At 38.3% G+C, this 10300-nt stretch overlaps 1 pseudogene; it reads right to left on the reverse strand.

Annotated features, from left to right (window-relative positions):
* Window positions 1–933: 933 nt before the first annotated feature.
* On the reverse strand, window positions 934–1846 carry LOC112907420 (protein SET-like; annotated as a pseudogene).
* Window positions 1847–10300: the final 8454 nt, after the last annotated feature.

Genomic DNA, 10300 nt, shown 5'->3' on the forward strand with positions numbered 1-10300 from the left:
ATCTGTTTTATTAAAAAATTAAAAATAAATCTGTTTTATTTTACAGGTTGTAAGATGTGCTATTTAATACTTAACATCTTTGACTCTGTGTTATTTTGTGTTTTTTTGTGTGTGTGTACACATTTAGTTTTATTGTAACAAAGCAACTTGTACACTTTTAAGGTTTAGAACTGAGCATCTTTCCTTTCCAGTGAAACAAAAAGAAAATTTAAAAATAAACAGGAACAAAATTACAATAGAGGATGTCAATTCCAAATAAGATCCTACAGGTTCTGCTGATTCTCCTATCGAGTGGCAGGGCTCAAGTCAGCATTAGGAGAGTTTTATTTTTAAAGTGTCATCTTAAAAAAAATAAAAATAAATAAAAGTGTCATCTTAAACTGCAAGGATGACCGTTAAACATCACAATGAAACATGCCAAAGGAGAGGTCATGTTGTCAAAATGCCCACCTAACCCACCCAAACATCTCAAACCCACCCTTTGCTGACCTTCTATAACCCCATTTTTTAAAGTTTTTTTTTTCTTTTTTTAAACAAGAGAAAGTAGACAGGTACATGTTGGTAAATGCTAACTGTCCATATTCACATAGAGACACAGTGTAATCTCTGAGCCCAATATACAGAGAAAGGAGGAAAAAAGCTAGAATTCTTTGCACTACTACACAGGGGCCTAGTACCCTCCAGCTTCCAGCAGAGCTAAGGGAGCAGAAGATTTTTCTTTTTTCCCACAGAGCATGGTGGTGTTGACTCCATAAAGTTTTTGTTGAGACAGGAAGGAATAAAAATGAATTTGGAACAGAAAGGGGTAGAGGTTCTTTTCCCACTGTATTCTGCTCAAGGTATTTCCCCCCAAAATAAGTTGAGAACAGTGGTATAATGGGGGAGAAAAGAGACTTCAAAAAACAGGGCGAATGAGCACAAGAGGAGGGGGAAAATTAAAAAAGGAAGGTTGGAATCCATCAGTGTTCCATTAGTCATCTTCTCCTTCATCCTCCTCTCCTTCCTCCCCCTCATCATCATCTTCATCTTCTTCACCTTCATCCTCATCTCCTTCATCAATATCTTCCAATCCTTCTTTTTCATCATCATCATCAACATCTTCTTCTCCTTCTCCTTCTTCATCATCCATATCAGGAACCAAGTAGTGCTGTAATGGATTTGGCCAAATACCATCTTTGATGACCTCTCCTAACTCATCTGCACCTGTCAGTAAACCAGGTGAAGAAGCTCTCTGGTTCCTCGTGCTGTCCCTTCCTGCTGGCTTTATTCTGCGTTTGACTTGAACATTTCATCAAATCCTTTCCAGATTTCCATTTGATTTCAGTGGACTTTGACGATGGATCACCACTCTCATTCAGATGAAATTCTTTATTTTCGAAGTAAGGGTTTTCATCAAAATAAAAATCTAATTCTGTAACCTGATTTAATATCTTCAAATTCTGTCACTTTGACTCTTATCATATAATGCAGCACCTCTTCATCCTCCTCCCCAAGCAGCGCAGATACTTGTGGATGGTTGACAAATGTTGTTACCCAAAAATTGGGGATTTTGGCGATCAATTCTGACTTCTGAGAAAGTGTTTGGCGGAGTTATATTTCTGTTCTACTTTCAAAATCTCCTCACTGGCTTGTTCATTAAGTCTGTCTATTTAATTTTTTACTTCATCGATACGTTCAATTGCTTCTTGCTGTTCTTTTTCTCCCTTGGCAAGTGCTGAGAGGTCGCCGTCTCCTCCAGCTTGGGGGCCCGAGGCAGCCTCAGTTTCTTCATTTGAGGTGCCAGCGAGGACTGGTGTTTGGGGGCCAGGCTGTGAGGAAACTTCAGGAAAGCGGGAGAGGGGCACATCAAGAAGAAGCTCCAATGACTCGACTCTGTTATTTTGAACAGAATACTTTAGCAGAATAAAATTTCTGTCTCAGGTACATCTCTTTTCCTTTTGTTCTGCTTTATATAATATTAAACTTATCACCTTGATTATTTTTGTTTGCATTTATTTCACACACTACTGTTCAACCGTTTATACAAGTCTTTCTGTATCATTGTAACTATATCTCCTGCAAAGCGAGTATTTGGGGGTGGGTAGGTGAAATCATTTCTGATGTTTCCTTTACTCACTGATTCTTATAAAAAGAGAACTATCTATAGGAATGGCTAATGCGTGGTGACTCGTGGGCCAGCCTCATTGTCTTTCCTCTTTGGAATATGCCCACCTGCACAGAGCATGCACTCTCTTCTGCTTTTAACCCTGTTAGAAGTTGGCTAGAAAAGGCACTCTCATTAGAACAGGAGGCCTGTGATCATCCAGCGCTGCCTGCTGGTCAAATCTTCCTAATTCAGGACTCAGTGTTTGGAAACTATTGTTGCTGCATACCTAAGCCACAATCTTCAACCCTCTATCAGAAAAGGGCAGACTTTCTGATTTCCATTTGCCTAACTAATGAGTCTCACTTGAGTCAATTCACCAATGTCAGGAGCACTAGTCAAGGCGCTGACAAGGAATGGGATCTGGATAGCAGTGTTATACTTGCAGATGGAAGCAGACCGTGTGGCTTTTTAATGCTATCAGTTTGTCAGGGTCTACATGTTCATGTGAATGGTTTTTATGGTTGTGTAGTCAGATTTCAACTAATGTGGCCTTGGTAGGTAATTTTAGGAGTTGGTATATTTGTATGGGTCATGCCAAATATCAGAAAACACCATCAAGCTATGCCAGATCTTAGGTGCATGTTAAATTATAGAAGTATAGCTTGGTCTGGTATTATAGGGAGGGCTGATGCATGAATGAATTGCTACTAAAAAAAAAAAAACAAAAAAAAAAAAAAACAAAACATTTATTTCCACTCAAGACTCTCCTTAAACCAAGCAGAATTTTAATAATAATTTTTGATACTCTGGATGTTCCTATAGCTAGTTCAGCAAAGTTCCACGTGCATGGCATAGCACTAATGAACACTCAAATTTTTAGGGCCAGCCCTAGTAAAGCAGAAGTGGCTGGCTATCCTCCACAATATCTGTGCTTTCCCCATTTCTATAGTGAAGTTTTGGTTAAGCACATTGTCACCCAGATAAGAATGCTCTTTTCACATTGCTTTCAAACTGTGTCCATGTGATAGTTCAGGCCAACAGAAAGGGAGCAAGAAATTATGGGATAAATTTACAGGTCAGGTCCTTTAAACAAAAACAGATAAATATCTTTGATATACCTACAAGTCAATAGGAAACAAGGAAAACAAACCAATTAAAAATTGGGCAAAAAACTTATACAGACCCTTCACAAGAGAAGATGTCCAAGTGTCCACTAATTATATGGACATATTCTCAATCTCAGTGGTCATGAGAGGAATGAAAACTAAAGGCACAGTGAAATACCACTGCATAACAAACAGGATGGCTAAAATAAAAAAGATCCTCAAAACCAAGTATGAGAATGTGGAGTGTCTGGAACTTTCATACACTGTTTTTGTGAGTGTAAAATGGTAGAATCACTTTGGAAAACTTTACAGCATTTTCTAATAATGGAAAACATGTACTACCTAATGCCCTAGAAAGTCCATTCCTAGGAATATATGGAAGAGAAATGAATGCATGAGCTCACAAACAAAAAAAAAAAAGAACAAAACAAAACAAAACCTGATATAAGAATTCTCACAGAAACAATTGTTTTTGGTCATAGCTCAAAGCTACAAACAATTCACATGCCCAGAAACAGTAGAATAAAGAAATGTATGCATGTTAGTACAGTGCACCTTGCTGCACTGAACATGGGCAACAGAGAGCTACAAGCAATAATGATAAATCTTAGAAATGCTGATCTTAAGAAGGGTTGTACAAAATAATTCATAGACCATATATCACATATATAGTTCAAATTCGAGCCAGACAGTTAATGGAAATATACATGACTAACTATAATGAAAACACAATTATATGAAAATCAAGGTAAGGATTACCCAACTCCCTTTAGGATAGGAAATGAGGGATTTAAGTTATAAGGGGGCCCTTGCAGGGATTCTGGCCTAGAGGACCTAAATGGTGGTTACATGGGTATTCATTATGTAACTAGTCCTTAAATTCTGCGTATATTTTATACAAAGTTTTATATTTACACTACATCTCACAATTACTCAATGTTAAAAATGAGTTTTGGCTGTGAAATTAAATGAAACTGGGTAAGTTCCTTAGCCTCATGCAGTTTAGGTGTTATAATCTACAAAATGGTGATGAAGATGGCCTTTTACTAGCATGTTTTGATGATTGAATAAGATAACATAGTCAGGTCTCTGTGATTTTTTTCCCTCTTAAAAGATAAGTAAGTTAGTCTGTTACTGTTTCAAAGATCCTGACAAAAGGCCTGAAATTCCTGGGTCCGAAGAGACCTCATTACTCCTGGCACAGTAAGTAGTAAGAGCATCAGCATGTTTGCATGAGATATCCTTACCCAGAAGTCCATTGGGAGTGACCTGCTATGGCCCAGGTATTGCTGTGTCCACAGAGCTTTCCATCATAGCCGAGAAGCATCAATTTTGGGAAATCCACTGATTTGATAAGATGCAATAAGAAAGCTTTCTCCGTCCCAAAGGGAAACATCTCATCTTTCAAGGTCACTTGGTCCTAACAGAACTCTGAGAAATCACACAGGTAATGAGTGATCAGGGCTTTGCAGTCTTGTCACACCCTACATGTAGGAATGTAAATGACATATGGTGGACTCTCCAAACTTGCCTAGTCCCCAGGCAATAGAGTCAACACGTTAGAATAATGACATAATAATGAGAAAAACACAGGTAATACTTCCATTATAAATTTAAAAGTACATAATAAATTGTGCTGGAGCAATTGGATATCCATACAGGAAAAAAATTGAACGTTGATCCCTACCTTGTACTATATATATATAAAAAAAATCAAGGTGGATCAGAGACATAATGTGGAAGCTATAATTATAATGTTCCTAGAAGAAAACACAAAAATCTTCACGATCTTGGTATAGGCAAATATTTTTAACACTTTAACACAATGCATAGAGCTCTAATCATAAAATTTTAAAATAAAATAACTTCTTATCAAAGTTGAAAACTTTCTAGTAAGTAACGAAAGGTAAGTCACACATTAGGAAAATAGAATTGCAGTACATATATCTGACAAAGGACTCAAGTCCAGAATATACAAAGAACTTCTAAAAATCAATAGCAATGACTCTAAAGCTGTGGCATGATCAGCTATATGGATTTTGTCTTGAGATATGGTAGACAGAATTGTAAGATGGTCCCAACATCCCCATTCCTTAGTGTACATCTCCTGTATTTAACCCCTGGGCCTGGAAATATGGTGGATTTCAGTCTTTTATTAGGTTATATTATGTAGCATAAATGACTATAAGAAAGGGAGACTATCCTGGGTGAACCTCACCTAATAAGGAAGCCCTTCAAGGTAGCAGAGATTTCCCTGGATGCAGATATTTGAAGCATGAAAGGAGTTTAAAGGGAGAGACATCTTCCACCACTGGCTTTGCAGATGGAGTGTGCCTCATGGCAAGGAGTGTGGGCAGCTGCATAGCTGCTGAGAAATAGCCAGAAAAGACAATTCTGCACTCTCAGGGACTGAATTCTACTCACCTGAATGAATTTGCAAGAAGACCCTGAGAATGCAGCCAGTGACATGTTTCTTTCCACTCTGAGAGCCTCAGCAGAGAATCCTCCTGTACAGTAAGTACCCGGACCTCTGATCTACAGAATTGTGAGCTGAGAAATTTGTGTTAGCCATCTAAACTGCTACATTTGTGATAATCTGTCACGCGGCGTTAGAAAACAAATACAACAGATATATACATGAGTAAAATTTTATCAAGCTGGACACTTAAGATTTGGCCAATCTGCTATAAATAAATCATATCTCAAAAAACATTATAAACTAAAAAAGGAAGAAGTTCTAAAACAAGGTTGGGAAGTATTTGTAATATAGATTAGGAATGTAATCGTGAGGCAAGAATGTGGACCTCTATATAAGTTGATCGTATTGAGTCTCTAGAAGAAATGAATCCTTCAGGTTACCTGCGTTGGAGCTTCCCTAGCTGACCCAGTGAGTGTCAGGCAGTCACGTATACACCGGGCAATGCTATAGCCAACTTGCCTGAGCCACACGTTTGCCTCTCTGCTTGGAAGGAAATCCCAGACATGAGGAGTTAGGGCTGGGAAAACGTGGATGCTCATTCTTCTGATGATTCTTCTTTTGTGCAGGAGTGCAACGAATTCAGGCAGCCTGCTTCTTGGCTGTTTTTCTTTCCCTTGCTGTCACCACAGAGGGCTGGGCCCACCACAGAGCAGAGCGTAGAACAGGGAGTCAACATTATTAGTACATAAAAGGCACCCAACAGACAAAGTTTCCTCCCTCTCATTCTTTCTCCAGACTTCCACTTCTGTGACATATGACATAGCCACTTTCTCCCACATCATGCTTTCCTCAGACAACTGAACTTTTCCAAAAGAATGCTTTTACTCACAATATCTTGTTATGTTTTGCTAGTTTTTGGCCCCAGGAACAACACGTGGAAACGCACGGATTTGTTTACAACACACGATGACATCTGAAACGTTTTGTAGTGTCAGCTAACAATTTAGTGGAGGTTTTAGTGAGCCAGCTTTGACAGGTGAGCTTCCCCAGGTTAAGGCTGGGAATTTCATGAACACCCTATGGCCTTGCTCACTTTCTTTTGAAATACTGGCTTGTTGTAGCTCAAGCAGTTCTTTAAAGGGATCTAAATCTCCTACAGCTGCAAAACACTCTCATCATCCACAAGGTCTGCAGGGCTCCCCAGGGAACGGTGCAGCTATGGACAACCAGCTGTAAGAGCAAACATAAATCTCTTTAGAGACTTAGATGCTGTCATATTTTGCTAGGGCTTAGAAAGACTGAACGATTTTAATCATTTATCTCCATTTATCAAAATGCTGCAGCCCAACAAACCCTAAACCATTTTCAGCTGTGAGCTTGCCTTACAATAGCAGAAACTTACCGTAGAGTATGTTGATAAGCATGTGCTTGAATAAAAGATCCCTTTGGTCCTAGGAAATATTTTATTAATTGATAGCCATTAAAACAAATAATCAAAAGCTACTTTGTAGCTGATGTTTTAGAGTGTATGTGAATTTATTATGCACACACACACACACACACAGACTCACACACATATAAAATCTCATGAACTACTTGACCAAGAAGTCACCAGTATTTCCATTGTAAACCTTATTTTTTAGCTCTTTGCAAAAGTGTGAAAATCTGAAAGATGGAAGCATAGACGTGTTCCATGATGATTTCTTCCTTTTTTATACTATAACTAAACATAGAAAGAACAACATAGTACTACATCTTTAAGTTAGTATTTAATATATAGGTAAATTGTGTTCTATTGTATCTCTTAATCACTGTAAGAACTAATAAAAATAGATATTTAATTTTTAAAAATTGAACTTTAAAGACAAACATGTCATTCAGAAGTAGTTAGGGGTTGTTTTGGGCAGATTGTCTGCTTATTTGCTGCTATAATTAATGCAACAAGATTTCTACCCAGTAAAGAGCCCTTATTATTCAGAGACAGAGTGAGAGGAGGAACAGGGAGCTGATTCTTTCTGTGTAACCCCCAGTTTGAACTTGAGAGAAAGGTGCTTGTTGATAAGACTGCCTTACTTCCTATACCACAGTCTCAGGCTGGGGGAGATGGAGAGACACCCCATCAACCAGGCCCAACACACGTCCTCCTTCCTTTCAATGTGACTGAATCAGAGATAAAAAGATTGCCACTAGCATGACTCATTTTGTGAAAAAAAAAAAAAAAAACATTGATCTCACTAGAAAGAACCACTCATGCAGTTATTTAAAGCAAATATAAAAACAATACTCTGGGTTCTGGTGAGTATCGTGCATAGCTTTAAATAAGGATTATTCCTGTTATAAGTAGCAAAAAGGTAAAACTTGATGGGAACAGTGAGTGTATTGTATTGTGTTCTACAAGCAAATTCAAACATTTTATGTATTCCAAAGTAGATGTAAGATAGGAAAGGACAGAATAGGAACATTTTTATTTTTAATTTTTTTGTGGAAGTAAAAAAGACAGAAAATAGAAAATGACTCCTCAAAAGCATAGACATCCATGGCTGATGAAGAATAGATGCACTGGGCAAAACAGACATCGAGAGATAAGAAGAGTTAGGAACAGATGTGCTTGGTGGAAGGATGCAGCCCTTGCTTTACTAATCCCTGTGATAAAGTAGATTAATAGAGTGCTTATGGCTAGGTCACAGAAAGGCCATCTGAAGGTCCGAAGACCAAAAAATGAGTGCCTGTGAGTACTTTCATTGCCAAGTTACCCTGAAGCACCAAATCAGGTTGGGGTTCTATGGTATATTTTGGAAAAGTTTGATGCAGTTCATAGAACTCAGGGTGAGTTTCTTTCAAATCACCTTGAAATAAAACCAGAGTTAGATTTTTTTTAAAAGTTAAATATTTGGGATCAAACAAGTACTGGGTTATTACTAAATTTACTAATATTGTACTTGCCAATGACATGATACTCTACATAGAAAACCCAAAAGCCTCCAACCCAAGATTGCAGGAACTCATATAGCAATTTGGTAGCGTGGCAGGATATAAAATCAATGCCCAGAAATCAATGGCATTTCTATACACTAACAATGAGACTGAAGAAAGAGAAATTAAGGAGTCAATCCCATTTACAATTGTACCCAAAAGCATAAGATACCTAGGAATAAACCTAACCAAAGAGGTAAAGGATCTATACCCTAAAAACTATAGAACGCTTCTGAAAGAAATTGAGGAAGACACAAAGAGATGGAAAAATATTCCATGCTCATGGATTGGCAGAATTAATATTGTGAAAATGTCAATGTTACCCAGGGCAATTTACACGTTTAATGCAATCCCTATCAAAATACCATGGATTTTCTTCAGAGAGTTAGAACAAATTATTTTAAGATTTGTGTGGAATCAGAAAAGACCCCGAATAGCCAGGGGAATTTTAAAAAAGAAAACCATAGCTGGGGGCATCACACTGCCAGATTTCAGGTTGTACTACAAAGCTGTGGTCATCAAGACAGTGTGGTACTGGCACAAAAACAGACACATAGATCAATGGAACAGAATAGAGAACCCAGAAGTGGACCCTGAACTTTATGGTCAACTAATATTCGATAAAGGAGGAAAGACTATCCATTGGAAGAAAGACAGTCTCTTCAATAAATGGTGCTGGGAAAATTGGACATCCACGTGCAGAAGAATGAAACTGGACCACTCTCTTTCACCATACACAAAGATAAACTCAAAATAGATGAGAGATCTAAATGTGAGACAAGATTCCATCAAAATCCTAGAGGACAACATAGGCAACACCCTTCTTGAACTTGGCCACAGTAACTTCTTGCAAGATACATCCACGAAGGCAAAAGAAACAAAAGCAAAAATGAACTATTGGGACTTCATCAAGATAAGAAGCTTTTGCACAGCAAAGGATACAGTCAACAAAACTAAAAGACAACCTACAGAATGGGAGAAGATATTGCAAATGACGTATCAGATAAAGGGCTAGTTTCCAAGATCTATAAAGAACTTCTTAAACTCAACAGCAAAGAAACAAACAATCCAATCATGAAATGGGCAAAAGACATGAAGAGAAATCTCACAGAGGAAGACATGGACATGGCCAACATGCACATGAGACAATGCTCTGCATCACTTGCCATTAGGGAAATACAAATCAAAACCACAGTGAGATCCCACCTCATACCAGTGAGAATGGGGAAAATTAACAAGGCAGGAAACCACAAATGTTGGAGAGGATGCGGAGAAAAGGGAACCCTCTTACACTGTTGGTGGGAATGTGAACTGGTGCAGCCACTCTGGAAAACTGTATGGAGGTTCCCAAAGAGTTAAAAATAGACCTGCCCTATGACCCAGCAATTGCACTGTTGGGGATTTACCCCAAAGATACAGATGCAATGAAACACTGGGACACCTGCACCCTGATGTTTCTAGCAGCAATGTCCACAAACTGTGGAAGGAGCCTCGGTGTCCATCGAAAGATGAATGGATAAAGAAGATGTGGTCTATGTATACAATGGAATATTCCTCAGCCATTAGAAACGACAAATACCCACCATTTGCTTCAACGTGGATGGAACTGGAGGGTATTATGCTGAGTGAAGTAAGTCAATCGGAGAAGGACAAACATTATATGTTCTCATTCATTTGGGGAATATAAATAATAGTGACAGGGAATATAAGGGAGGG

Source organism: Vulpes vulpes, chromosome 4 (assembly GCF_048418805.1).
Source record: "Vulpes vulpes isolate BD-2025 chromosome 4, VulVul3, whole genome shotgun sequence".
NCBI classification, from domain to species: Eukaryota; Metazoa; Chordata; class Mammalia; order Carnivora; family Canidae; genus Vulpes; species Vulpes vulpes.